General features: G+C 38.4%; 1 pseudogene; it reads left to right on the top strand.

Moving 5' to 3' along the window:
- The first annotated feature begins 24,914 nt into the window (after positions 1 to 24,914).
- LOC143671947 (aspartyl/asparaginyl beta-hydroxylase pseudogene) lies at positions 24,915 to 25,849 on the top strand (annotated as a pseudogene).
- The last annotated feature ends 677 nt before the right edge of the window (positions 25,850 to 26,526 follow it).

Below are 26,526 nucleotides of genomic sequence, written 5' to 3'. Positions count from 1 at the left end.
GATTTCTCTCCTATGTTGCCAGAGAGGGTTACACCACTGGGAGTCATGTCTCACATAGAGAGGGGAAGGGCAGTGAGTTTGCTTGCCGTGTTGGATGGGAGATAGGCCACATTTGAGCAACAAAAGAGGTTCTCTAGAGGTGGCTCTTAGGCCTAATTTTAAGTAGGCTTAGCCTATCCTTTGTGGGGATTAAGTTTCATATATAACAAACCCCCAGATTCAGGGTTCAGCCTTTTGATTTGGTTGTCCTCACTGCTTGCAGGAATAGCAGGCCTTCTCCAAATGGGGAAGTTGAATTTTCCCTCTTTCTCACCACTCCCCCAAGGGGACTTTGAAAATACTTTTTAATTCATTGTTCAAATCACTCTGGGATTTATCAGTTACCAGTACTTTTTGATTATCTGCTTAATATATTCTAGGATGTTTCCAGGATTTACAATAATCTATACAAGATTAAAGGACCTCTTTCTTATTCTGCGCTCTCTGTGTTTCAGTTGTTCAAATGAGATATTTGAACAAATAAAATGAATTAGATTATGCACTACAGAAAATTTCAGTTCTACATCAAATAAACCTTTCTTCCACTGGTCTCAAAGAGTATGGTGTGGTTCTAAAATATAGACACTGTCTTCCATAACCCTATGTTCTGAATTACTTTACCCCCAATCTGTTCAGCTTCGTTCTTATCTCTAAATATCACTTCATATATAAAACAGCCTCTCAAAATCCAGAAATAATAATCTCCACTCCGGACTTAATGTGTCTGCACTAAAAGCTTACAATCTAGGCCTGTGTTTTCTTATAAGCATTTTCTGAAGGTGACCATACCATTGCTGTTCTTTTGTCCCTGGCTTATTTTGTCTCATCAAATGTCTCACATGTTCATTCACATCATTGCCTGCCTCACAATGTTGTTCCTTTTTGTAGCAGTGCAGCATTTGTTCATAAGTATACACCATCATTTCCCATTCTACATCTCCATCAGTGCATCCTTCAGCCACTGCTTTCATCAGGCATCAGGTATAGTGCCCAAAGTCCACAGTCCATCAACATTCTCAATTTTAGAAAATTTCTTTGTCCTCAAGAGACAGAAACCCAATAAACACACCCTCACCAAATAGGAAATTTAAACGTCCTCTTAATTCTTGTCCCTCACCCCATTATTTACCTCTGCTTTTGCTGTGGTAGTGCTGATGGCTTCCTTTTGAACATAGCTCATAGCATGCAATAGTAGTTTTTCCCCTGCACCCTGGACTTACATACTTTTTATACAAGAATCATATCTTTGAAATATTTCTTCAAGAACTCATTCATATTTCTGGTGTGAGTCAGTGGGACATGTAGGTCTACACAACCCCTTTCAATCTTGTTCATCTTCAATATGGTAATATTACTTTTAGACCCACTAGAGAACCACCATCACTCCTATCTATTCCCTTACATTGGAGTACAACCTCATTAGCTAATGATTCACCCATTTCCAACTTCTATGTATCTCTAAGTCCTTATATTCTATATTATAAGTCTCTGATTATACCTTTATGCTGGTCATAAAAGTGGAATCATACAGTATCTGTCCTTTTGTGTCTGGCTTACTTCGCTCAGCATTATGTCCTCAAGGCTCCTCCATCTTGTCATGTGCTTCAGGATGTCCTTTTGTCTTACTGCTGCATAATATTCCATCATACGTATATACCACGTTTTGTTGATCCACTCGTCTGTTGATGGGCATTTGGTTTGTTGCAATAATTTGGCAATTCTGAATAATGCTGCTATGAACATTGGTGTGCAAATGTCTGTTTGTGTCGTTGCTTTCAGCTCTTCTGGTTATATACCATGTAGTGCTATTGCTGGGTCACAGGGCGGATCAATATTTAGTTTCCTAAGGAACCACCAAACAGTCTTCCATAGTGCTGAACCACTGTACCTTTCCACCAGGAATGCATAAGTGTCCCAGTTTCTCCACATCCTCTCCAACATTTATAGTTTTCTGATTGTTAATATTAGCCATTCTTATAGGTGTAAGGTGTTATCTCGTTGTAGTCTTGACCTGCATTTACCTTATAGCCAATGAAAATGAGCATCTCCTCATGTCTTTTTGGGCCATCTGTATTTGCTCTTCAGAAAAATGCCTATTCATATCTTTAGTCCATTTTATAATTGCGTTGTTTGTTCTTTTGTTGTTGAGTTGTATGATTTCTTTGTATATACAGGAAATCAAATCTTTATCCGCTTTGTGATTTCCAAATATTTTCTCCCATTGAGTTAGCTGCCACTTCTCCTTTTTGACGAAGTTTTTTGAGGTGCAGAAGCATTAGATTTTGAGGAGTTCCAATTTATCTATTTTTTCTTTTGTTCCTTGTGCTTTGGATGTAAAGTTTAAGAAACTACTTCCTATTATTAAGTCTTGAAGATGTTTCCCTAACTACTTCCTATTACTAAATCTTGAAGATGTTTCCCTACATTTTCTTCTAGAAGCTTTATGGTGCTAGTTCTAATATTTAGGTGTTTGATCCACTTTGAGTTAATTTTTGTGTATGGGTAAGATAGGGGTCCTCTTTCATTCTCTTGGTTATTGATATCCAGTTCTTCCATGCCCAATTATTGAAAAGACCATTTTATCCCAGTTCAGAGGATTTGTGGGCCTTGTCAAAAATCAGTTGACCATAGATTTGGTGGTCTATTTCTGCACTCTCCATTCAATTCCATTGGTCAATGCTTCTATCTTTGGGCCAGTACCATGCTGTTTCGACCACCATGGCCTTATAATAGGTTTTAAAGTCAAGGAGCATTAATCCTCACACTTCGTTCTTCTTTTTTAGGATGCTTTTAGCTATTCAGGGTCCCTTTCCCTTCCAGGTGAATTTGGTAGTTAACTTTCCCAAATCCTCAAAGTATGTTGTTGGAATTTTGATTGATACTGTGTTGAATCTGTAGATCAATTCGGGGAGAAGTGACATCTTAACTATATTTAACCTTCCTACCCATGAGCAGGGAAGTCTTTCCACCTATTTAGATCTCCTTTGATTTCTTTTAGCAATGTTATACAGTTTTCTGTGTACAAGTCCTTTATGTCCCTAGTTAAGTTTATTCCTAAGTATTTGATTCTTGTAGTTGCTATTTTGAATGGACTTTTTTTTCCTTAACTGATTCCTCAGCTAACTCATTCCTTGTGTATAGAAATGTTACTGATGTTTGCACATTAATATTATATCCCACCACCTTGCTGAATTTGTTTATTAGCTCAAGTAACCTTGCTGTAGATTTCTCAGGATCTTCCAAGTATAGTATAATATCATCTGCAAATACTGACAGTTTTACTTCTTCCTTTCCAATTTGGATGCCTTTTATTTATTTGTCCTACCTGATTGCTCTAGCTAGAACTTCTAGTACAATGTTGAATAATAGTGGTACAATGGGCATCCTTGTCTTGTGCCTGATCTTAGGAGGAAGGGTTTCAATCTCTCTCCATTGAGTATGATGCTGTCTATCGGTTTTTCATATATTCCTTTTATCATATTGAAGTAGGTACCTTTGATTCCTTAATCTTTTAGTGTGTTTTTATCAGAAAAGAATACTCAATTTTGTCGAATGCTTTTTCAGCATCAATCGGGATGATCATGTGACTTTTCCCTTTTAATTTTTTAATGAGCTATATTACATTAATTGATTTTCTTGTATTGAATCATCCTTGCATTCCTGGTTTAAAGCCCACTTGGTCATGATGTATAATTCTTTTTAATGTGTTGTTGATTTGATTTGCTAATATTTTATTGAGAATTTTTGCATATATGTTCATTAGGGTGATTGGCCTGTAGTTTTCCGTTTTTATAGCATGTTTACCCAGTTTTTGTATTAAAATATTAGCTTCATAAAATGAGTTAGGTAGAGTTCCTTTTTCCTCAATTTTTTGGAAAAGTTTGAGCAGGATTGGTGTTAGTTCTTTCTGGAATGTTTGATAAAATTCCTCTGTGAAGTCATCTGGCCCTGGGCTTCTCTTTGTAGGAAGATTTTAGATAACTGATTGACTCTCTTTACTATGATTGGCTTGTTGAGATCTTCTATTTCTTCCTGATTCAATGTAACTTGTTTCCAGAAATTTGTCCATTTCATCTAAGTAGTCTAGTTTGTTAGCATATAGTTGTTCATAGTATCCTCTCATGATTTCTTTTATTTCTTCAGGGTCTGTAGTAATGCACCCCTTCTCATTTCTGATTTTGTTTATTCGCATCCTCTCTCTTTTTTTCTTTGTCAGTCTTGCTAGTGGCCCATCAATTTTATTGATTTTCTCAAAGAACCAACTTTTGGTTTTATTGATTCTTTCTATTGTTCTTTTGTTCTCCCATTCGTTTATCTCTGCTTTAATATTTGTTATTTCTCTTCTCCTATGTGCTTTGGGGTTAGTTTGCTGTTCTTTCTCAAGTTCCAAGAGGTTTGCTGTTAAGTCCTTGATTTTTGCTCTGCTTTGTTTTTAAATATAGGCATTTAGGGCAATAAATTTCCCTCCCAGCACAGCCTTTGCAACATCCCATAAGTTCTGATAAGTTGTATTCTCATTTTCATTCATCTCCAGATAGCTACTGATTTCTTTAGCAATTTATTCTTTGACCCACTGGTTGTTTTAAGAGTGTGTTATTTAATCTCCATATATTTGTGAATGTTCTTGTTTTTTGTTGATTATTGAGATCCAGCTTCATCCCATTGTGATCAGAGAAACTGCTTTGAATAACTTCAATATTTTTATATTTATAAAGACCTGCCTTGTTCCCAGCATTTGATCTACCCATGAGCACTGGAGAAGAATGTACAACCTTGTACTTTGGGGTGCAATGACCTATATCTATCTGTTAGGTCTAAGTCATTTATCAAGTTATTTAATTTCTTTATTTCCTTATCGAACTTCTGTGTTGTTGTTCTATCTATAGAGGTGAGTGAAGTCTCCTACTATTATTGTTGAAACATCTATCACTCTCTTCATTTTACCAATATCTGTCTCATGTACTTTGGAGCTCCTTGATTGGGAGGACAAACATCTATGATTGTCATAGCTTCTTGGTGAATTGATGCTTTAATTGGTGTATAGTGTCCTTCTGTGTCTCTTATGATATCTTTACATTTAAAGTCTAGTTTGTCTGATATTAGTATAGCTGCTCCTGCTTTCTTTTGGTTACAACTTGTATGGAAAATCTTTTTCCATCCTTTCACTTTCAGTCTATTTGTATCTGTTCTAGTTTGCTAGCTGCTGGAACACAATATACCAGAAACTCAATGGCTTTTAAAAAGGGGAATTCAATAAGTTGCAAGTTAACAGTTTTTAGGCCAAGGAATTGTCCCAATTAAAGCAAGTCTATAGAAATGTACAATATAAAGCATCCAAGGAAAGATACCTTGATTCAAGGAGGTCGATGAAGTTCAGGGTTTCTCTCTCATCTGGAAAGGCACATGGTGAACGTGATCAGGATTTCTCTCTTGGCTGGTAGGGGCACATGGTGAACACAGCATCATCTGCTAGCTTCCTCTCCAGCTCCCTGGGGGGCATTTTCCTTCTTCATCTCCAGCAGTCGCTGGCTGGTAGACTCTCTGCTTCATGGCTCTGTGGCATTCTCTGTTGTGGCTTTCTCGTGGCTTTGTCATTCTTCTCTGCTCTCTCCAAATCTCTCTCATTCTCCAAAATGTTTCCTCTTCCATAGGATTCCAGTAAACTAATCAAGACCCTCCCGAATAGGTGGAGATACGTCTCCACCTAATCCATCTTAACAACCACTCTTGATTGAGTTATACCTCCAAGGAAAGATCTATTTACAGTTTCAAACATACAGTGCTAAACAGGGATTTGAAGAAATGGCTGCCTTTACAAAATGGGATTAGGATTAAAACATGGCTTTTCTAGGGTACATACATCCTTTCAAGCTGGCACAGTATCCTTTTGTCTAAGAAGAATCTCTTGTAGGCAGCATATAGCTGGATTATGTTTCTTAATCCACTCAACCAATTTGTATTTTTTAATTGGTTAGGTTAGTCCATTAACATTCGGAGTTATTACTGAAAATGCGTTTCTTGATTCCATCATCTTATCTTTTTTATTTTATTTGGCAGATCTATATATTATTTTCCTTCTTTCTCTTTGTATTCTTTAAATTACTCTTAGTGGCCCTCTTCAATTCTGTGCCTTCCTCCATACCTCCCTCTCCTTTCTTTTTTTTTCAGCTGGCAGAACTCCTTTTAGTATTTCTTGTAGTGCTGGTCTCTTGTTGACAAATTCTTTCAGGACTTTGCCTGTGAAAACTTTAATCTCTCCCTCAATTTGAAATACAATTTGTCTGGGTACAGAATTCTTGGCTGGAAGTCTTTTTCTTTGAGGATCTTGAATATATCATACCACTGCTTCTCGCCTCCAGGGTGCTAGTTGAGTAGTATGAACTTGGTCTTATTTTATTTCCCTTTTATGTAGTAGATTGTTTTCCTCTTGCCACTTTCAGAATTTTCTGCTTCTCTTCAACATTTGACAGATTGATTAGTATGTGCCTTGGATAAGGTCTATTTGGATTTATTCTGTTTGCAGTTCTTTGGGCTTCTTTGACTTGTATATTTATATCCTTTCTGAGGGTTGGGAAGTATTCCCCCATTATATCCTCAACTACTCTTCCTAGCCCTTTACTTTTCTTTCTTCTCCTTCTGGGATACCAGTGATTCTTAAATTTGTGCACTTTGTTTTGTCTATCATTTTTTCTGAGTTCCTATTCAATTTTTCTATATTTTTTTGCCATTTGCTCTTTTGAGTCTTCAAAGTCAATTATCCTGTCCTCTATATCACTTATTCTTTCTTCTTTCTCTTCAAGTCTGGTATTATGTGCCTCTAGTATGTTTTTTATTTAGTCAACAAAGTCTCTAGTCTCTGTGATATCCACTATTTTTCTATCTATTCTTTCAAATTCCTTTTTATGCTCTTCTACTGTCTTCTTGATCTCCTTTACTGTCATTTACTGTCCCATTTATTTTATTAAGTAGAGTTGCGTGAACATTCTTGATTAGTTGTTCCAGTGTCTTTGTCTCCTCTGGTGTTTTAATTTGGTCATTAGGCAGGGCTATATCTGTCTGCATTGTGATATGCTTAGTGATCTTCTGCTGTCTTTGTCACATGTGGATATCTTGATTGATTTACTTTGGAAGTTGATTTTTTTCAGTAGTCTAAGGCCTTGTGTTTGCAGGATGGTTGTATAGCAGGGAGCAGGGCACAGGGTTGGCACTCAGTGCGGTGATTTATTTTAGAGCAGGCATAGGTGCAGGTTGGAGATGTTATGCTGTTGCTTGTGCATGAGGGTGCCCAGCGACCAGGAAGGATGTAGCTTTGCAGGTGCATCTGTCTGGGGGTCATAATCCTAGTGTACATTGGTGTAAGGCATGGGGCCCTTTGTGTGCATACATAGAGCTGGGAAGTGCGGCTGAGGGCGATGTGCAGGCGCAGTTCTAGGACTGCTGTAAAGTGTGGTTCCCAGAGTTGAATGATGTGATTGGGGCCCACACACATGCGTGGGCCTGGGAGTGCTGTAAACAGATGTGCAGAGCTCAGGCGGGGTGGAATGAGGCTTTGCAACACTATGGGTGGGGTGGGGGTGGGGGCAGGGGGTTCCTATATATGGAGATTGGTGCCCGTAGCCTTTATGCACTGGCAACAGTGTTCAGGGAACAGGGAGCAGGAGGTAGTGCTCTAGAGGTATGCAGGAGAGGTGGGTTGGGCTGCACTTGGGTGGGGGTGGGGGGCAGATACTTGCACTGTGGGCTGGTGGGGTGGGGGTGCTTGGAGCATGGGGAATGGGAGCCAGTGATGGGGTTCGGGTGCATGAGGTGTGGGGTGAGTCACCGGTCACGGGGCTGTGCTGGTGAGGGTAGCACACCCAAGGAACATGGCCTGACTTGCTTCCTAGTCCTGCCTCCCATCCTTGCATTCCCACGGACTCCGCAGCTCCACACCTCCATGCCTCTACACCAGGCTCCAGCTTTTTGCCTCTCAATTCCTTGGCCTCTACAACCAGAGCTGCTGCATGTGGTGCAGAAGGCTCTCCCAGGTCAGCTGCACTCTTGAATCACCACCTCAGTGGCCCTTCTGTCCCTTCTCTAACTTTTCCATGGAACAGGGCTAAGCTCAAGCTAGTCTATTTGGCCATCTTCCTGGAAGTCCAATCACTACTGATATTTGAGTGTTGATCTGTATCCTACCACTTTGCTGTACTTCCTTATTAAATCTAGTATCTTTACTGTAGATTTTTCAGGATTTTCTACCTATAGAATCATGGCATTTGCAAATAGTGAAAGTTTTACTACCTCCTTTCTAATTTAGATGCCTTTTATTTCTTTTTTCTTGCCAAATTTCTCTCTCTAGAACTTCCAGCACAATGATGAATAGCAATGGTGATAGTAGGCATGCTTGTCTTGTTCCTGATCTTAGAGGGAAAGTTTTCAGTATTTCCCCATAGAGAATGAGGTTAGCTGTGGGTTTTTCATATATTCCCTTTATCATGTCGAGGAAGTTTCCCTTCTATTCCTATACTTTGAAGTATTTTTATCAAGAAAGGATGCTGAATTTTGTCAGAAGCCTTTCCTGTATCAGTTGATGTGATCATATGTGTTTTTCACTTTGATTTATTGATGTGGGGTGTATTGCTATTAATTGATTTCCTTATGTTGAACCAGACATGCATATCTGGAATAAATCCCACTTGCTCATAGTGTATAATTCTTTTAATGTGCTGCTGGATTTTATTTGCAAGTGTTTTGTTGAGGAGTTTTGCATGTATATTAATTAAAGAGATTGGCTTGTAATTTTCATTTCTTGTAGTATGTTTGCCAGGCTTTGGTATTAGGATGATATTGACTTCATAGAATGAAATAGGTAGTTTTACCTCCTCTTCAATATTTTTTGAAGAGTTTGAGCAGGATTGGTACAGTTCTTTCTTGAATGCTTGTTAGAATTCACACATGAATCCATCTGGTCCTGGACTTTTCTTTTATTGGAGTTCTTTGATGATGATTCAGTCTCTTACTTGTTATTGGTTTGTTAAGGTCGTTTATTTCTTCTCAAGACAATGTTGGTTAGTCATGCTTTTCTAGGAAGTTGTCCATTTCATCTAAGTTTTCTGTTTTACTAGTCTATAGTTGTTCATTGTATCCTCTCATTATCTTATTATCCACAAGATCACAAGTTATGCTCCCCCTTCCATTTCTACTTTTCTTTATCTGTGTCCTCTCTATTTTTTTCAGCCTAGCTAATGGTCCATCATTTTTTTTTTGCAAGGAAGCATCTTATGTTTTTCTCTATTATTGCTATTGTCTCCATGTTCTCAATTTCACTTATTTCTGCTCTCATCTTTCCTTCTGTGTGCTTTAGGATTAGTTTGCTGTTCTTTCTCTAGCTCCTCCAGGTCAGCTATTAATTCCTCAGTTTTTGTTCTTTCTTCTTTTTTAATATAGGCATTTAGGGCAATAAATTTCCCTCTTAGTACTGCCATTGCTGCATGCCATGAGTTTTGATATGTGATTTATCAATAATGCATCCCATGGGTTTTGAAATGTTGTGTTATAATTTTCATTTGTCTTGAGATATTTACTAATTTCTCCCTTGACCAACTGGTTGTTTAAATGTGCGTTTTGCTTCTATATATTTGTGAATTTTTCCTTCTTCCACCTGTTATTGATTCCCAATAGCATTCTATTATAATCTGAGAAAGTGCTTCACATAATTTAGATCTTTTTAAATTAATTGAGACCTGCTTTGTGACCCAGCATGTGGTATATCCTGTAGAATGATCTATGAGCACTTCAGAAAAGTAAATATCCTGCTTTTGTAGGGTGCAATGTTCTGTAAATGTCTGCTAAGTCTAGTTCATTTATCATGTTAGTCAAGTTTCCTGTTTCCTTATTGATCCTTTGTCTAAATGTTCTATCTATCCATTGATGAGAGTGGTGTATTGAAGTTTCCAACTGTAATTGTAGAGGTGTCTAATTCTTCCTTCAGTGTTGTCAGTGTTTGCATCATGCATTTTTCATCACCCTGGCTTGGTGCATAAATATTCATTATTTTTATTTCTTGTTGATGAGTTGTCCCTCTTATTAGTACATTTTGTCCTTCTTTGTCTCTTTTAATTGTTTTTTGTCATTTGAATTCCAATTTGTCTGATATTAGTATAGCTATCCCCACTCTTTCCTGGTTGCTGTTGCATGAAATATTTTTTTCCAGTCTTTCACTTTCAAACCATTTTTGTCCTTGGTCTAAAGCAAGTCTCTTCTAGACAGCATATAAATAGAATCTGTCTTTTCTTATTCATTCTGGTAGTCTTTATCTTTTGATTAGGGAATTAGTTCATTAATATTTAATGTTATTATTGTAAAGGCAGTACTTTCTTCTACCATTTTATATATGTCATATCCTACTTTTTCTTCCTCTTCTTACTATTTTAGTCACCATACTGATAATCTTCATTTCTACACTTTTCTTCAAACCTCTCTCTCCTGTCCTTTTCCTATCTGCCTATAGCACTCCATTTTCTATTTCTTGTAGAACAAGATCTCTTCTTCACAAACTCTTTCATTGTCTGTTTATTTGTAAATATTTTAAACTCCCCCTTCATTTTTGAAGGACAGTTTTGCCAGATATAGAATTCTTGTTTGGCAGTTTTTCTCTTTCAGTGTCTTAAATATATCATATCTGCCTTCTTGCCTCCATGGATTCTGCCAAGTTATCTACACTTAGTCTTAATGAGCTTCCTTCTCTTGGTGCTTTAAAATTCTCTTTTTGTCTTTGATATTTGACAATCTGATTAGAAATTGTTTTGGAGTAGATCTATTTGGATACATATTGTTTGGGTTATGCTGCATTTCTTGGATCTGTAATTTTTGTCTTTCATAGGAATTGGAAAATTTTGAGTCATTATTTCCTCCATTATTCTTTCTGCTTCTTTTCCCTTCTCTTCTTCTGGTACTTCCATTAAATGTATGTTAATGAACATCATGTTGTCATTCAATTCCCTGAGGCCCTGCTCCTATTTTTCCATTTTTTACTTATTTGGTTTTGTGTGTGTAGGATTTCATATGTTCTGTCCTTTAATTCACTAATTGTTTCTTCTGTCTTTTCAAATCTACCATTGAAAGTCTCCATTGTGTTTTTCATCTCTTTTATTGTGACTGTTAGTCCCATAGATTATGCCATTTGTTTTCAGAGGCTTTAAAGTTCTTCTGTATATTCACCCATTGTGTTCTTTATATTCTTTAGCTCTTTTGCCAAATATTACTTCAACTGGTTGAATTGATTTAGAAGATTTTTTGAACATCTTAGTTAGATGTTTGAACTCCTGTATATCATTTGAAGTATTAGTTTATTCCTTTCACTGGGCCATATATTAGTGATTTTTTCCTGGTGTCTAAGCATGTGATTTTCTTTTTTAAAAAAATATTTTTATTGACAAATCTTCACACACATACAGTCCATACATAGTGTACAATCAATGGCTCACAATATGATTACACAGCCCTGTATTTATCACCATGACTATTTTCTAGAACATTTGTATCACTCCAGAAAGAGAAAGAAAAACTCATACATACCAAACCCCTACCCCTCCCTCGCATTGACCACTAGTATTTCCATCTGCCCAATTTATTTTACCCATTATTCCCACTATTATTTATTTATTTTTATACATTTTTTTACTCAACTGTCCATATACTGGATAAAAGGAGAATCAGAAACAAGGTTTTCACAATCACACAGTCACATTGTAAATGCTATATCTTAATATAATCATCTTCAAGAATCAAGGCTAGTGGAACACAGCTCAACAGTTTCAGGTACTTCCCCCCAGCTACTAGAATACACGATAAACTAAAAAGGGATATCTATATAATGCATAAAAATAACCTACAGGTTAATCTCTCGACTCTGTTTAAAATCTCTCAGCCACTGACACTTTATTTTGTCTCATTTGTCTCTTCTTGCTTTTGGTCAAGAATACGTTCTCAATCCCATCATACCAGCATAAACAACAGTGTGCAAATGTCTATTAGTGTCCCCACACACAGTTGTTCCAGGTATATACTGAGAAATAGGGTTTCTGGATCATATGACAACCCCACCCATTGCCTACTGTGGAAACACCACACTACCCTCCAAGGGGCTGCACCTCCCAGTTTCCCTACTAACAGTGAATAAGTACATCTTTTTCTCCACATTTTCTCTAGCTCTTTTTTTTGTGTGTTCATTCTCTAAAAGTTTTATTCATACATCATACAATCCATCCTAAGTATATAGACATGTCTTCACCACCAAAATCTATATGAAGACATTTCCTTTTCTTCCACAAAGAATCCCCCATGACCCCTGCCTTTTGACATTTAGTTTTGGCATAATACCTTTGTTACATTCAGTGAAAGCACATTACAATGATACTGTTGACTATAAACCTAAGCTTGCATTGATTGTACTTTTTCCTCTATGGATGGTTCCATTTTTAACACCTTGCAATATTGACATTCATTTGTTCTCTCTCATGCAAAATGTTTTTTTATTTGTATATTTAATCACAATCATTGTCCACTCTAGACATTTCTAAGTTATACCATCTCACTATCATCTATCTTTCCTTCTGTTTTCATACATAACCCCACTCCCTATCCCTCAATCATATTCACATTCAGCTTTATTCAGTGCACTTATATTATTGTGATACAAGCAGGTAATATTCTGCTATCCATTTCTGAATTTTTGCAATCAGTCCTATTGCACAATCTGTTTTCCTTCAACACCAAAGGCCCAGTCTCTACCCTATTTCTATTTCCCGATAATCTGTGTTTTTAACTTTAATTCTCAAGGTTCATGCATTAATGTTAGCTCATAGTAGTGAGACCATTCATTATTTATCCTTTTGTTTCTGGCTAATTTCACTCAGCATAAAGTCCTCAAAGTGGGCCTTGAGGTGGGTGGGCCATGGTAGCTCAGTGATAGAGTTCTTGCCTGCTGTGCTGGAGATCTGGGTTCAATTCTAGGTGCCTGCCCATGCAAAAAAAAAAAAAAAGAAAGAAAGAAAAGAAAAGAAAAAAGTCCTCAAGGTTCATTCACATTTTTATATGTTTCATGACTATATTCTGTCTTACATCTGCATAATATTCCATCATATGTATATACCACATCTTGCTTAGCCACTCTTCTGTTGATGGACATTTGGGCTGTTTCCATCTATTGGCAATCATAACTAATGCTACTGTAAGCATAAGTGTGCAAATTTCCACTTGTGTCCTTGCCTTCAGATCCTCTGAATATATATCTAGTAATAGGATTGCTGGATCATGTGATACTTTTATACTTAGCTTCCCGAGGAACTGCCAAACTGCTTTTCAGAGTGGTTGTACCATTTTACATTCCCACCAAGTGTAGATAAGTGTTCCTCTTTCTCCACATCCTCTCCAGCACTTGTTGTTTTCTATTTTTTAAATAATGGCCATTCTAGTGGGTGTCAGGTGGTATCTCATTGTGGTTTTCATTTGCATTTCTTTAATAGCCAGTGAAATTGAATATCTTTTCACGTGCCTTTTAGCCATTTGTATTCCCTCTTCTGAGAAGTGTCTGTTCATGTCTTTTGCCCATTTTTAATTGTTTTAGTTTGTTTGTTTTTTGTTGTTGAGTTGCAGAATCTTTTTATATATTCTGGATACTAAACCCTTATCTGATATGTGGTTGTCTCCCATTAGGTAGTTTGCCTTTTTACTTTCCTGACCAAGTTCTTTGATGCACAAAAGTGTTTAATTTTGACTAGCTCCCATTTATCTATTTGTTTTCAGTGCTCGTGCTTTGGGTGTAAGGTCTAGGAAACTGACTCCTATTACAAGATTTATAACATATTTCCCCATATTTTCTTTTAAAAGTTTTATAATCTTAGATCTAATGTTTTGGTCTTTGATCTATTTTGAGTTAATTTTTGTATAGGGTGTGAGATATGGATATCTATTTCCCCAAGCACCATTTATTGAAGATGCTGCTCTTTTCCAGTGGATTGGTTTGACTGCCTTATCAGAGAGCAATTGTCCATAGATGAGAGGGTCTATTTCTGAATACCCAATTTGATGCCATTGCTCAGTACATCTATCTTTATGCCAGTACCATGCTCTTTTGACCACCGTAACTATGTAATAGGCTTTAAAGTGAGGAAGTGTGAGACCTCCCACTTCATTTTTCTTTCTCAAGATATTTTTAGCTATTCTGAGTAACCTGCCTATTCTAGTTTGCAAGCTCCTGGAAGGCAATGCATAAGATCTGGAATGGCTTTTAAAAGGAGGAATTTAATAAGTTAAAAGTTTACAGTTCTAACCCTATAAAATTGTCCAAACTAAGACATCCAGGGAAAGATACCTTAACTCAAGGAAGGTTGCTGGGTCAGCAACACCTCTGTCAGCTAGGTAGTCAGTCACATGGCTGGCATCTGCTGGTCCCTTGCTCCTAGGCTCTATTGCTTTCAGCCTCTATTCCTGTTGTGGTTCCTCACTTTGCTTCACCAGGGCTTGCTTTCACTTCTTGGCTTCCCTTGGCTCTCTCCAGGTTCTAGCTTGTTTAACATCTCATAGTGACATCTGCTGGGCTTAAGGCATTTCCAAACATCTGTATCTCTTTACTCCAAATGTCAGAATCAGTGTCAGCTGTCTCTACCTATCAGCTATGTCAGTTCTCTGGCTTCTGTCATTTCTGGCTCTCTCAAAAATGTTTCCCTCATTTTAAGGATTCCAGTAAACTGACCTGGGATGGGTGGATCCACATCTCTATCTAGTCAAAGTGCTACACCCACAATTTGGCATGCCACATCTCTGTGGAAATAATCTAATCAAAGTTTCTGCCCTACAGTATTGAATTAGAATAAAAAGAAATAGCTGCATCTACAAGATTGGATCAGGATTAAAACATGGCTTTTCCAGGGCACATAATACTTTCAAATGGACACATTGCCCTTCTAAATAAATTGGTTATTCATTTCTCTATTTCTGAAAAATAAGTTTTTGGGGGGTTGTGCTAGTTAGATTCAGTTGTCAACTTTTCCAGGTGAAGGTGCCTAGATCTATTTCTGTGGACATGAGCCAATGGCATGTGAACCTCATCTGTTGCTCATTACATTTGTAGTCAGCTAAGAGGTGTGCCTGCTGTAATGAATTATGTTTGATTTAATTGGCTGGTGCTTAAATGAGCGAGTTCAACATAGCACAGCCCAAGCAGCTCAGCATACCTCATCTCAGTACTCACAGCTCAGCCCAGGCCTTTGGAGATGTAGAAAGAATTCACCCTGGGGAAAGTTGTTGGAATCCAGAGGCCTGAAGAGAAGGCCAGCAGAGACCATCCTGTGCCTTCCCACATAAGAAAGAACCTCAGTTGAAAGTTAGCTGCCTTTCTTCTGAAGAACTAACAAAATAAATCCCTTTTATTAAAAGCCAATCCATCTTTGGTGTGTTGCATTCTGGCAGCTAGTAAACTAGAACAGATTTTGGTACCAGAAAGTGAGGTGCTGCTGCAGTTTGCAAATATCAGATATGTTGGAACAGTTTTTCAGATGGCTAAGGGGAAGATTTTGGAAGAACTGTGAAGAGAATAATGAAGTCCTGGAGTGCTTGAAGAGACTGTTGGTGTAAATGGAACCACTGACAATCTGGACAAAGGGGGACACGAAGGGACAAATTGGAATTTGCAGAGTGAGAACCATGGAAGCTCGGATCTGAGGCCAAGAAACCTCAGCCAAGAGAGTGGATGCACCCATATACATGGAGAGGGTGAGTTTGCCCTGAGGGCAGAGGATGAGTCTCCCATCTCATTGCAGTGGAAGAGTTGTGCCATTTCAGGCCTTTGAGAAGGTACAGCATGCTCCTTGGGGAACTGGGGAGAGCCTGGCTGCCACCACATGGAGGGGTTGAGTATGTGCCTCAGAAATGGCAGAGAGCCCAGGGGTGGCCCTGATGCCTGGAGAGAGTGGAGCAGAGAAAAAGGTGGTCTCCTCAATGTCCCCCAAGGTTGATTCAGAAAGAGGTGGGCCACTGCATAGGCCCTTGGAAAAGGTGGGACTGCCACTTTCTAAAGCTGAAGGATAAATGACTTTCAGACTTTGAAATCCAATGGTGTTTGCCCTGCAGGCTTTCCTTCCAATTTCTCCCTATGGATCCTGTGACTGCCCCTCCTTTGCATATTGGCACCAGATATCTTGTTTTGAGATTCATAGGTCCACAACTAGAAGAAAATTTTTTCACCTTAATATTGTTTGAGGTGATGCGTGTAGTTGCCAAGTTGTCAAGGGGTGGGCATATGGTAGTTAGATTCAGTTGTCAACTTGGCCAGGTGAAGGTGCCTAGATCTATGGCTATGGACATGAGCCAATGGTGTGTGAACTTCATCTGTTGCTTATTACATCTGTAGTCAGCCAAGAGGTGTGCCTGCTGTAATGAATTATGTTTGATTTAATTGGCTGGTGCCTAAATGAGAGAGTCCAATGTAGCACAGCCCAAGCAGCTTAGCATACCTCATCTCAGCACTCACAGCTCAGCCCAGGCCTTTGGAGATACAGAAAGAAATCACCCCGGGGAAAGTTTTGGAACTCAGAGGCCAGCAGAGACCATTCTATACCTTCCTGCATAAGAAAGAACCTCAGTTGAAACTTAGCTGTCTTTCCTTTGAAAAACTAATGAAATAAATCCCCTTTTATTAAAAGCCAATCCATCTCTGGTGTGTTGCATTCTAGCAGGTAGCAAAGTAGAACAGGGGTTTTAATTAGCATAGAATTGAATCCATAAATCAATTTGGGTAGAATTATCATCTTAACTATATTTAGCTTCCAATCCATGAACACAGTATGCCCTTCCATTATTTAGGTTTTCCATGATTTCTTTTAGCAATTTCTTTTAGTTTTTCTGTGTATAGTCTTTTGTATTCTTAGTTAAATTTATTTCTAAATATTTTATACTTTTGTTGTTATTGGAAATGTAATTTTTTCTTGATTTCCTCCTCAGATTGCTCAATACTAGTGTATAGAAATAAAACTGGTTTGGGGGCATTGATCTTGTATCTGACACTTTGTTGTATTCTATTATTAGCTCTAGTATCTCTGCTGTAGATTTTCCAGGATTTTTGACATATAGTATCATATCATCTGCAACAGTGAGAGTTTTACTTTTTCCTTACCAGTTTGGATGCCCTTATTTTTTTCTTGTCTAATTGTTTGTACTAGAACATCTAGCAGAATGTTGAATAACAATGGTGACAGTGGGCATCCTTCTCTTGTTCCTAGTATTAGAAAGAAAGCTTTCAGAATTCCCCCATCAATGATGATGCTAGCTGTGGGTTTTTCATATATTCCCCTTATCATGTTAAGGAAGTTCCCTTCTATTCCTATTCTTTGAAGTGTTTCCATCAAGAAAAGATGTTGAATTTGTCAAATTCTTTTCTGCATTAAGGGAGATGATCACGTGGTTTCTCTGCTTTGATTTGTTGATATGGTGTATTATATTAATTGATTTTCTTATGTTGAACCATCCTTGCATACCTGGTATAAATCTCATTTGGTCATTTAGTATATTTCTTTTAATGTGCTACTGAATTTGATTTGCAATTATTTTTAAATCTACATTAAAGAGATTAGTCTGTTTTTCTTTTCTTGTGGTATCTTTGCCTAGCTTTCATATGAGGGTGATATTGGCTTCATAGAATGAGTTAGACTGCTTTCCCTCCTCTTCAGTTTTTTGAAGAATTTGAGCAGGGTTGATACAAATTATTTCTTGAACGCTTGGTAGAATTCACATGTGAAGCCATCTGGTCCTAGACATTTCTTTATAGGGAGCTTCTTGATGACTGATTCCATTTCTTTACTTGCAATTGGTTTGTTGAAGTCATCTATTTCTTTTTGAGTCAATGTTCATTATTCATGCCTTTCTAGGAATTTGTCCATTTCATCTATGTTGTCTAGTTTATTAGTATATAGTTGCTCATGGCATCCTCTTTTTACCTCCTTTATTTTGTGAGGTCAGTGATTATGTCTCCTCTTCCATTTCTGATTTTATTTATTTGCGTCCTCTCCCTTTTTTTGTCAACCTAGCTAAGAGTCCATCAACATTATTAATTTTCTCAAAGAACCAACTTCTGGTTTTGTGGAATTTCTCAATTGTTTTCATGAGCTCAATTTCATTTATTTCTGCTCAATCTTCATTATTTCTTTCCTTTTGTTTCCTTTGGGGTTAGTTTGCAGTTCTTTCTCTAGTTCTTGCACATGAACAGTTAGTCCCTCAACTTTCTTCTTTTTTAGTATAGGCATTTAAGGCAATACATTTTCCACTTAGAACTGCCTTTGCTGCATCCCATAAACTTTGATATGGTGTGTTTTCATTTTCATTTGCCTCAAGATATTTACTGATTTCTCTTGTAATTCTTCCTTGATCCACTGGTTTTTAAAGGGTGTGTTGTTTAGCCTCCATATAATTGTGAATTTTCTGGCCCTCTGCTTGTTATTGATTTCTACCTTCACTCCACTATGATCCAAGAAAGTATTTTGTATTATTTCAATCTTTTTAAATTTATTGAGACTTGTTTTATGACCTTCATCCTTGAGAATGATCCAGGAGCACTTGAGAAAAATGTGTATCCTGCTGTTGTGGGGTGTAATTTCCTGTAAATGTCTGTTGTCCAGTTCATTTATTGTATTATTCAAATTCTCTGTTTCTTTATTCATCCTCTGTCTAGATGTCGCATCCATTGATGAGAGCAGGGAATTCAAATCACCAACTTTTATGGTAGAAGTGTCTGTTTCTCCCTTCAGTTTTGTCAATGTTTGCCTTATGTACTTTGGATCACTCTGGTTTGGTGCTTAAATATTTATGATTGCTATGTCTTCTCATCCAATTGTTCCTTTTATTAATGCATAGTGTCATTCTTTGCCTCTTTTAATTATTTTACATTTGAAGTCTAACTTTTCAGATATTAGTATAGCTACTCCTGCTCTTTTCTGACTTTTGTTTACATGAAATATCTTTTCCCAACCTTTCACTGTCAATCTATTTTTGTCCTTGGGTCTAAAATGAGTCTCTGTAGACAGCATATAAATGGGTCCTATTTTTAAATCCATTCTGCCAGTATATGTGTTTTGATTGGGGAGTTTAATCCATTAACATTTAGTGTTATTAGTGTAAAGGCAATACTTTCTTCTACTATTTTGCCTTTTGGATCTTATATGTCATATCTATTTTTTCCTCTTTTTACCTTTACAGATAGTCTTCATTTCTATACTCTTCTCTAGATGTCCCTCTTCTGCCCTTTCCTATCTGCCTTAGTGCTCCCTTTAGTATTTCTTGCAGAGCCAGTCTCTTGGCCACAAGTTCTCTCAGTGACTTTTTGTCTGAAAATATTTCATCTCCCCTTCATTTTTGTTTCTTATATGCTGTATGGTGGGGGTCACATTTCATTCTTTTTCCATGTGACTATCCCATTATCACAGCACCATTTGTTGAATTTCTTTCTTTTTTTTGCATGTAGTTGTGTGTGTGGGGGGGGGGGAGTGCATGAGCCAGGAAATGAACCTGGGTCCCCTGCATGGAAGATGAGATATTCAACCACTGAACTACCTTTGCACCCTCTCCACATCATTTTTGAAGGATATTTTTGCTGGATATAGCATTATTGTTTGTCAATTTTTCTCTTTTAGAGTCTTAAATATGTCATACCAGTACCTTCCTGCCTCCATGGTTTCTGCTGTGACATCCACACATATTCTAATTGGGCTTCCCTTGTATGTGATGGATTGCTTTTCTCTTGCTGCTTTCAAAATTTTCTCTCTGTCTTTGACTTTGAAAATCTGATTACTACTTGTCTTGGAGTATGTTTATTTGGATCTATTCTGCTTGGGGTACACTACACTTCTTAGATCTGTAATTTTACATCTTTCATAAAAGATGATAAATTTTCAGTGATTACTTTCTCCATTAGTCCCTTCTCTTCTCTTTCTGGAACACTCACAACACATATATTCATGTCCTTCATGTTGTCATTCATTTCCTTGATACCCTGCTCATATTTTTCCATTCTTTTTCCTATGTTTTCTTTTGTGTGTTAGATTTCAGTTGTCCAGTCCTCTATTCACTAATCCTTTCTTCTGCCTCAAATCTATTATTGTAGGTTTGTATTGTTTTTTCATCTCTTCTATTGTGCCTTTCATTCCCATAAGTTCTGTGATTTTTGTTTTCAAACTTTCGAGTTCTTCTTTTTGTTTTCCCAATGTCTTCTTTATGCCATCCCACAATTCATTGATTTGACTTTTGATGAGATTTTCTATGTCTATTAGAACATCCTGAATTAGCTGTTTCAACTCCTGTATCTCATTGAAATGTTGGCTTGTTTCTTTGACTGGGCCATATCTTCAATTTTCCTAGTATGCTTCATTATTTTTTGCTGGTGTCTAGGCATTTTATTTCTTTGATTAGTTTATTCTAGAGGTTGTTTTCACTCTTTTATCTAGGATTTTATTGCTGGATGGCTTTGTTCTCTATATGTTCTTTGACATTCAGTTCAAGTTATTCTAGACCTCTAGCATAGGTTCTGTTTAAGTGATCAGAAGTTTTCAGTTCTTGTTTTACTGTTTCTTGCCATGTCTATCTGGAGGCTTTTTTTTTTGAGGATGTTCTCCTCAGATATTATAGACCCCAGTCTGATTTTCCAGAGCAGACAGTCCCATTTCTCAGGAGGAAAGAGTATATTTCCCTGAGGGTGATACCCAGCAAGTTGTCAGACTTTCCTATGTAGCCTCTAGACTCTGTGCTTTTGCTCTCCTGCCCAGCATGTGGCACTTGTCTTCCCAAGGCTTTCCCCAAGCTTAAAGTGATGTGGTGCCTTTAATTTCAGCAGGCTCTCCCTGCAATTGTCGTGATTGAGACATATGTGCGGTAATATGATAGCTTTAATTGCTTCAATTTTCCAGTCCCTTGGGCCTGAATTCCTTGAAGGAGGAATTCCACTTGAGCTGGTCCCCACCTCCTTTTCCTTGGGGAAGATACACCCTTTAGGGAATTAAACTCCTTTCACCTGACTATTTTATCTCTCACACAAGCTTAATTCTGCCCTTGTGTGGGGCAGTGCCGGAGACTAAGAGTGTTTCCAGTTCTATCTAATGAGCTATTAAGGAGTGAAAAAAGGCATGAAAACCTTTTCAGAGCTGATGACCCCTGCTCTTGGGTTTATCAATCAAGAGCTTGAGTTGGTACCTGGCTTTATGTATATCTAGGCTCTATGTGATCCCTTTTTGTGGTAGCCCTTTTCCAGTGTTTGGTGCTGTCCACCTAAAACAGCCTGCTTTTTCCCCATCAGTCCTGCCCCCTCTCTGCAGGGGTAAAAATGCCTAAGTTCCTCTGGGGCTTATTCCAATTTTGTCTGTGCTAGGGTCCTGTTTTCAGTAGTCAGAATTTGTTAATCAACTCCACAATTGGAGCTTGGCTGAGCTAAGCCATTGCTGCTAGTAAAGTCTGTTTCTTTTTCCCTTGGGAAACTAGCCTGCTGAGCCTGTCAGGGAAGGATACTGACCTCCATGGCTTGGAAGACTTACAATTCCTTGTTGGATCTCAGCCATTCCACCTAGTCCAAACTGGTATACACTGTGTGTCCATTCAGTGCTATTCGTCCAGCAGTTGTTCTGTACCATTCCTAGGTATTTACTAGCTGCTCTGGAGGACAAATGAAAGTCCCCACCTCACTATGCTGCCATCTTGCCCTGCCTCACACATACAACTATCTTGATTAGCTTGTTTGTAGGTCATTTGTAGGGTTTTCTTATTGGTTGTCTTCATTCTCTATCTGTTCTTTGACTTTAGGTCCAATTTATTCTAGATCTCTCACATGGCTTCTGTTTAAGTGATCAGAATTTTTCAGTTCTTGTTTTACTGGTGCTTGTCCTGCCTATATGGAAGTTTTTTTTTTTGAGATTGCCCTTTTTTGTGTGCACGGGTTTTTTAGCAGATGTTGATTTGCTAAAAATTTGTTTGTTTGGTTTTTGTTTGCCTCTATATGTTTTTAACACTCCCTTCATTTTCTCTAGCAAATTGTCTCTGGAGGTCTGACTCTGAGTAAAGGGTCTCCCCAGATAGGATCAACCCCTGTCAGATTTTGCCAGACAAGATAGGCCCAGGACTCATGAAGAGGTTGTAATCAGTATCAAGGTTCTGTGGGATGAGACCCAGCAGGGTGCCAGTCTTTCCTGTGAAGACTCTCAATTCTGTGTTTCTACTGTCCTGCCCAGCAGATGGTACTTGTCAGCCCACTGCTCTCCGCTGGTGTAAAGTGTATTGTGCTTTTAATTCTCAGCAGACCTGTCCCTGCCTGGGGCATGGTTGAGATAGAGGCTGAAGCTGAAGGCAGGCTTTCACTGTTTCTGTTTTCCAGCTCCTGGTGTCTGAATTTTCTAAATAACAGTCACTACCTGTACTGGGCCTTGCCCTCCCCCCTCCTTTTTTGGCAGGGGGCAGGTGAGCCACTTTTCAGCCTGCTGTTCCCTGCAAGCTGGAAAAGTTACAGGTCTCTCCAACAGTCTCATTTCCACCCACCCCCACTCCCACCCCACTGGGAATGTGTTTGAGACAGGCTGGGTCCTGTTTTCTTATAGGTTGCAACTGTTGCATATTTGAGACAAGCTAGTCTCTGCTTTTGATAGGTTGAAACTACTGCTGATATCCCGGCCCCTGAGATATAAATTCTCTGAATGAGAGCCACTACTTGTGCTGGGCCCTGCCCACCCCCCTTTCTTGGGGGAAGATATACCATTTAGGGAACTATCTCTTTTGCCTGATTAGTTTGTCTTTCAGTCACTCCTTAATTCAATCCTTGCCTGGAGTAGTGCTGAAAACTGAATATGGCTGTTGCTTTCTTTAAAACGGGCTGCTAAAAAGTAAAAAGAAAAGAAAAGAAAAAATATTTTTCAGAGGCAGTCCCCAGACCCCTGGGTTCACCAATCAAGAGCCAGAGTTTTTACCCAGCTCTATGTGTCCCTTTTCCAGTATTCTGAGCTCAGCAAACTCTAAAAGCATCTGTTTTTTTCATCAGCCCCATTTCCTTGCTGCTTGGGAGAGAACTACTGGTTTCTTTCATGTTTGCCCTATAGTTTTATCTGTGCTCAAAGCTTGTATTAAGCAATCCAAATTTGTTAATCAAATCTGCAGTTGGAGCTTGGTTGAGCTCTCCTTCCCTTGTTCCTAGTAGAGAGGGTTTCTGTTTACCACTGGAGGAAGACTCCAAGAAAGCCTGCCATACCAGGGTGGGAGGGGTACCAGCCTCCACAGCATGGGTGAATTTAGTTACAGTTCTGTACTGTGTTCCCTGTTCTTCCACGCATTCTGGGCTTGTGTACAATATGTGCCTGGTCATGGAAGTCCCCCAAAGAGCTGTTCCAGTCAGTCCTTGGCTATTTATTAGTTACAGGAGAGGATGAACTAGATCCCACACCTCCCTATGCCACCATCTTGCCATGCCTCCATGCCCCACCCCCAGCATCTCTTTTTGTTAAAAACACTTAGAACACTAGGAGTTGGATGAAACTCCCTTGACATGATAAAGGGCATATTTAAAATCCCACAGCTAACATTCCATTTAATGGTTAAAGATCAGAAGCAAGACAGGTATGCCCATTGTCACTGTTGTTATTCAGGGGATGGGTTGTGGGTAGGGAATGAGCAGTTAAGTATTAAACTGTACAGATTTTGTATGTTTCGTTAATGGGTAGTGGTGATGGCAGCACAATATTGTGAACATAATTAACAGCACTGAACTACACATCTGAATGTAATTAAAAGGGGGAACTATTAGGTTGTATATATGGTAATAGAATAATTTTTGAATCCATGAAACTAAACTGCAGAAACAGTGAACCCTAAGTTAAACCATGTACTGTGGTTAATAGGACAATTATAAAAATGTGCTATCATCAATCATAACAAAAGCTCCACAGCGAGGCAAGGTACTTATAGGAGGGTGGTATATGGGAATCCTGTCTTTTGGGTATGATTATTCTGTAAACCCACATCTTTCTAATAAAGGACAAAATCTTCAACAAAATACTAACAAACCAAATTCAATAGTACATTAAAAGAATTATATATCAAGATCAAGTGGGATATATCCTACATATGCAAGCCCAGTTCAACATAAGAAAATCAATTAATCTAATACACCACAGTAATGGGAGAAAGGATAAATCAGCACATGATCATCTCAGTTGATGCAGAGAAGGTCTTTGACAAAAGCCAGTGCCCCTTCTTGATAAAATACCTAGAAAACTAGGACCAGAAGGAAACCCCCTCAACATGAAAAAGGACCTATTTGAAAATCCCTCAGCTAACATTATACTCAACGGTGAGAGACTGGAATCTTTCCCTCTAAAATCAGAAACAACACAAAGCTGACCCCTGTAGCCACTTTTCCTATGCAATTTTAGTCAAGAAAAAGAAATGAAAACCATCCATATTGGAAAGGAAGAAGTAAAACTTTCCCCATTTGCAGATGTCAAGGTCCTACATATAGAAAATCTTTAAAAACCCACAGGAAAGCTACTAGAATTGATGAAGGAATTCAGCAAAGTGCCAGGGTACAAGTTCAACAAGGAAAAATAAGCACTTCTCTATACACTATAAATGAATAATCTGAAAAGGGAACTAAGAAAAAAAAATGCCATTTACAACAGAAACTAACAAAAAGTCAAATATCTAGGAATAAATTTAACCAAGGAGGATGGGTTTTGGCAGGGATTCACAGGCTGGGCGCAGCGAGATTAAATCTTAATCGTGCGGAAAGCGGTGCCTGGCTCAATCGTTGCAGGAAGAGCTGGGCCTGAGCCTTCCCAGCGCACTGAAGCAGCACCGCATCCTCGCCAGCCCTGGCCATGCGCGCCAAGGCCCGGCGCAAAAACGCCAAGGGTGCGGGCAGCGGCGCCCACAGCAGTGTCAGCGGCAGCGGCTTCCTCAGCAGCAACACAAGTGAGGGCAGCAGGAGCGGCAGCAGCATTCCCCCGCCTGGAGAGAGACAAAACAGGGAGGACAAAAGAATGGGAGAAAAAGAGGGCTCTCTGGAAGTTCATTTCTCACATGGTTTATGGTAATTGCGTTGCTGGGAGTCTGGGCCTCAGAAGCTGTTATTTGGTTTGATCTTGTTGATTGTTAGGAAGTTCTAGGAAAACGGATTATATGATGTCTGTGGCGCTGGGGATTTTGATGTGGATGATGCAAAGTTTTATTAGGACTTGAAGAAAGCTGCTACAGAGTCCACACCGCCAGTGGGAAAGTCGCTGCCGCCGGCGCCCATGCAGGGACGGGAGGGTCCCGTGGGGACAGAACTCCAAAATTTTGAAGATGAATTAAAAGAACTCATTCTCCATGAAACAGTACCGGGAAAACACGGAGAGGACCTGCCATAAGAGGAGTAGGAACCATCAAGAGAACAGCTAGTGGAAGATGAAGATGTCCTTACAGGAAGGGATGTAGATGATGAATTTGAGAACTTGGAAGCGGGAAGATTTCCTTTACAAATGAGGATAGTTACCATGGGGAAGAGACAGCTTCATAGGACTATAATCAGGATACAGAAGAGATGTTGTATGAACAGGAAAATCCAGATTCCAGTGAACCAGCAGTAGGTGATGAAAGGCTGTACCAGGATGCGGATGATGTAACATACCCAGACCATGATGAACCAGTATATGAACCATCCGAAAGTGAAAGGATAGAAATTTCAGATAATTTCATAGAAAACTCAAACAATTTCAGAAAAAGTAAATACCTACCCCCCGAAGAACAACGGGCAGTACCACCAGATTCTTAAAGTTTCAGAAAGACTGCCCTTACCACCACAGGAGGACCACCCTAACCATATGTTCCAAAAGATGGCTGTGAGGCTCTCACAGTGGGACTGTGTGGTTGTGAGAGCCTTGTGTCTGATACTTCTTTTGTCTGCCTTATAGATGGTCAAGTAAAACATATGGATTAAAAATAAAAACATAATAGGGGGAACAAATGTTAAAATAAATTCAGTAGATTGAAATGCTGGTGATCAGTGAAGGGGAGGCATAAGGGGTATGGTATGTATGAATTTTTTTGTCTTCTTTTTATTGCTTTTTCTGAATTGATGCAGATGTTCTAAGAAATGATCATGATGATGAATATACAACTATGTGATGATAGTGAGTTATTGATTATATAACAAGAACACAATGATCATATGATAAGAATGTTTGTGTTTGTATGTGGTTATGTATCATAAATAAAAAATAAATAAATTAAAAAACAAGAAAGGGAGGGGTAAGGGGTATGGTATGTATGAATTTTTTTCTGTTGTCTTTTTATTTCTTTTTCTGAATTGATGCAAATGTTCTAAGAAATGATCATGATGATGAATATGCAACTATGTGATGATATTGTGAATTACTCATTATATATGTAGAATGGAATGATCATATGTTAAGAATGTTTGTGTTTCTTTCTTGTCATGTATTTTTTTAT

The sequence above is a fragment of the Tamandua tetradactyla genome, chromosome X (genome assembly GCF_023851605.1).
Source record: "Tamandua tetradactyla isolate mTamTet1 chromosome X, mTamTet1.pri, whole genome shotgun sequence".
Lineage (NCBI taxonomy): Eukaryota > Metazoa > Chordata > Mammalia > Pilosa > Myrmecophagidae > Tamandua > Tamandua tetradactyla.
This window is presented reverse-complemented; position numbering and strand designations above follow the sequence as displayed.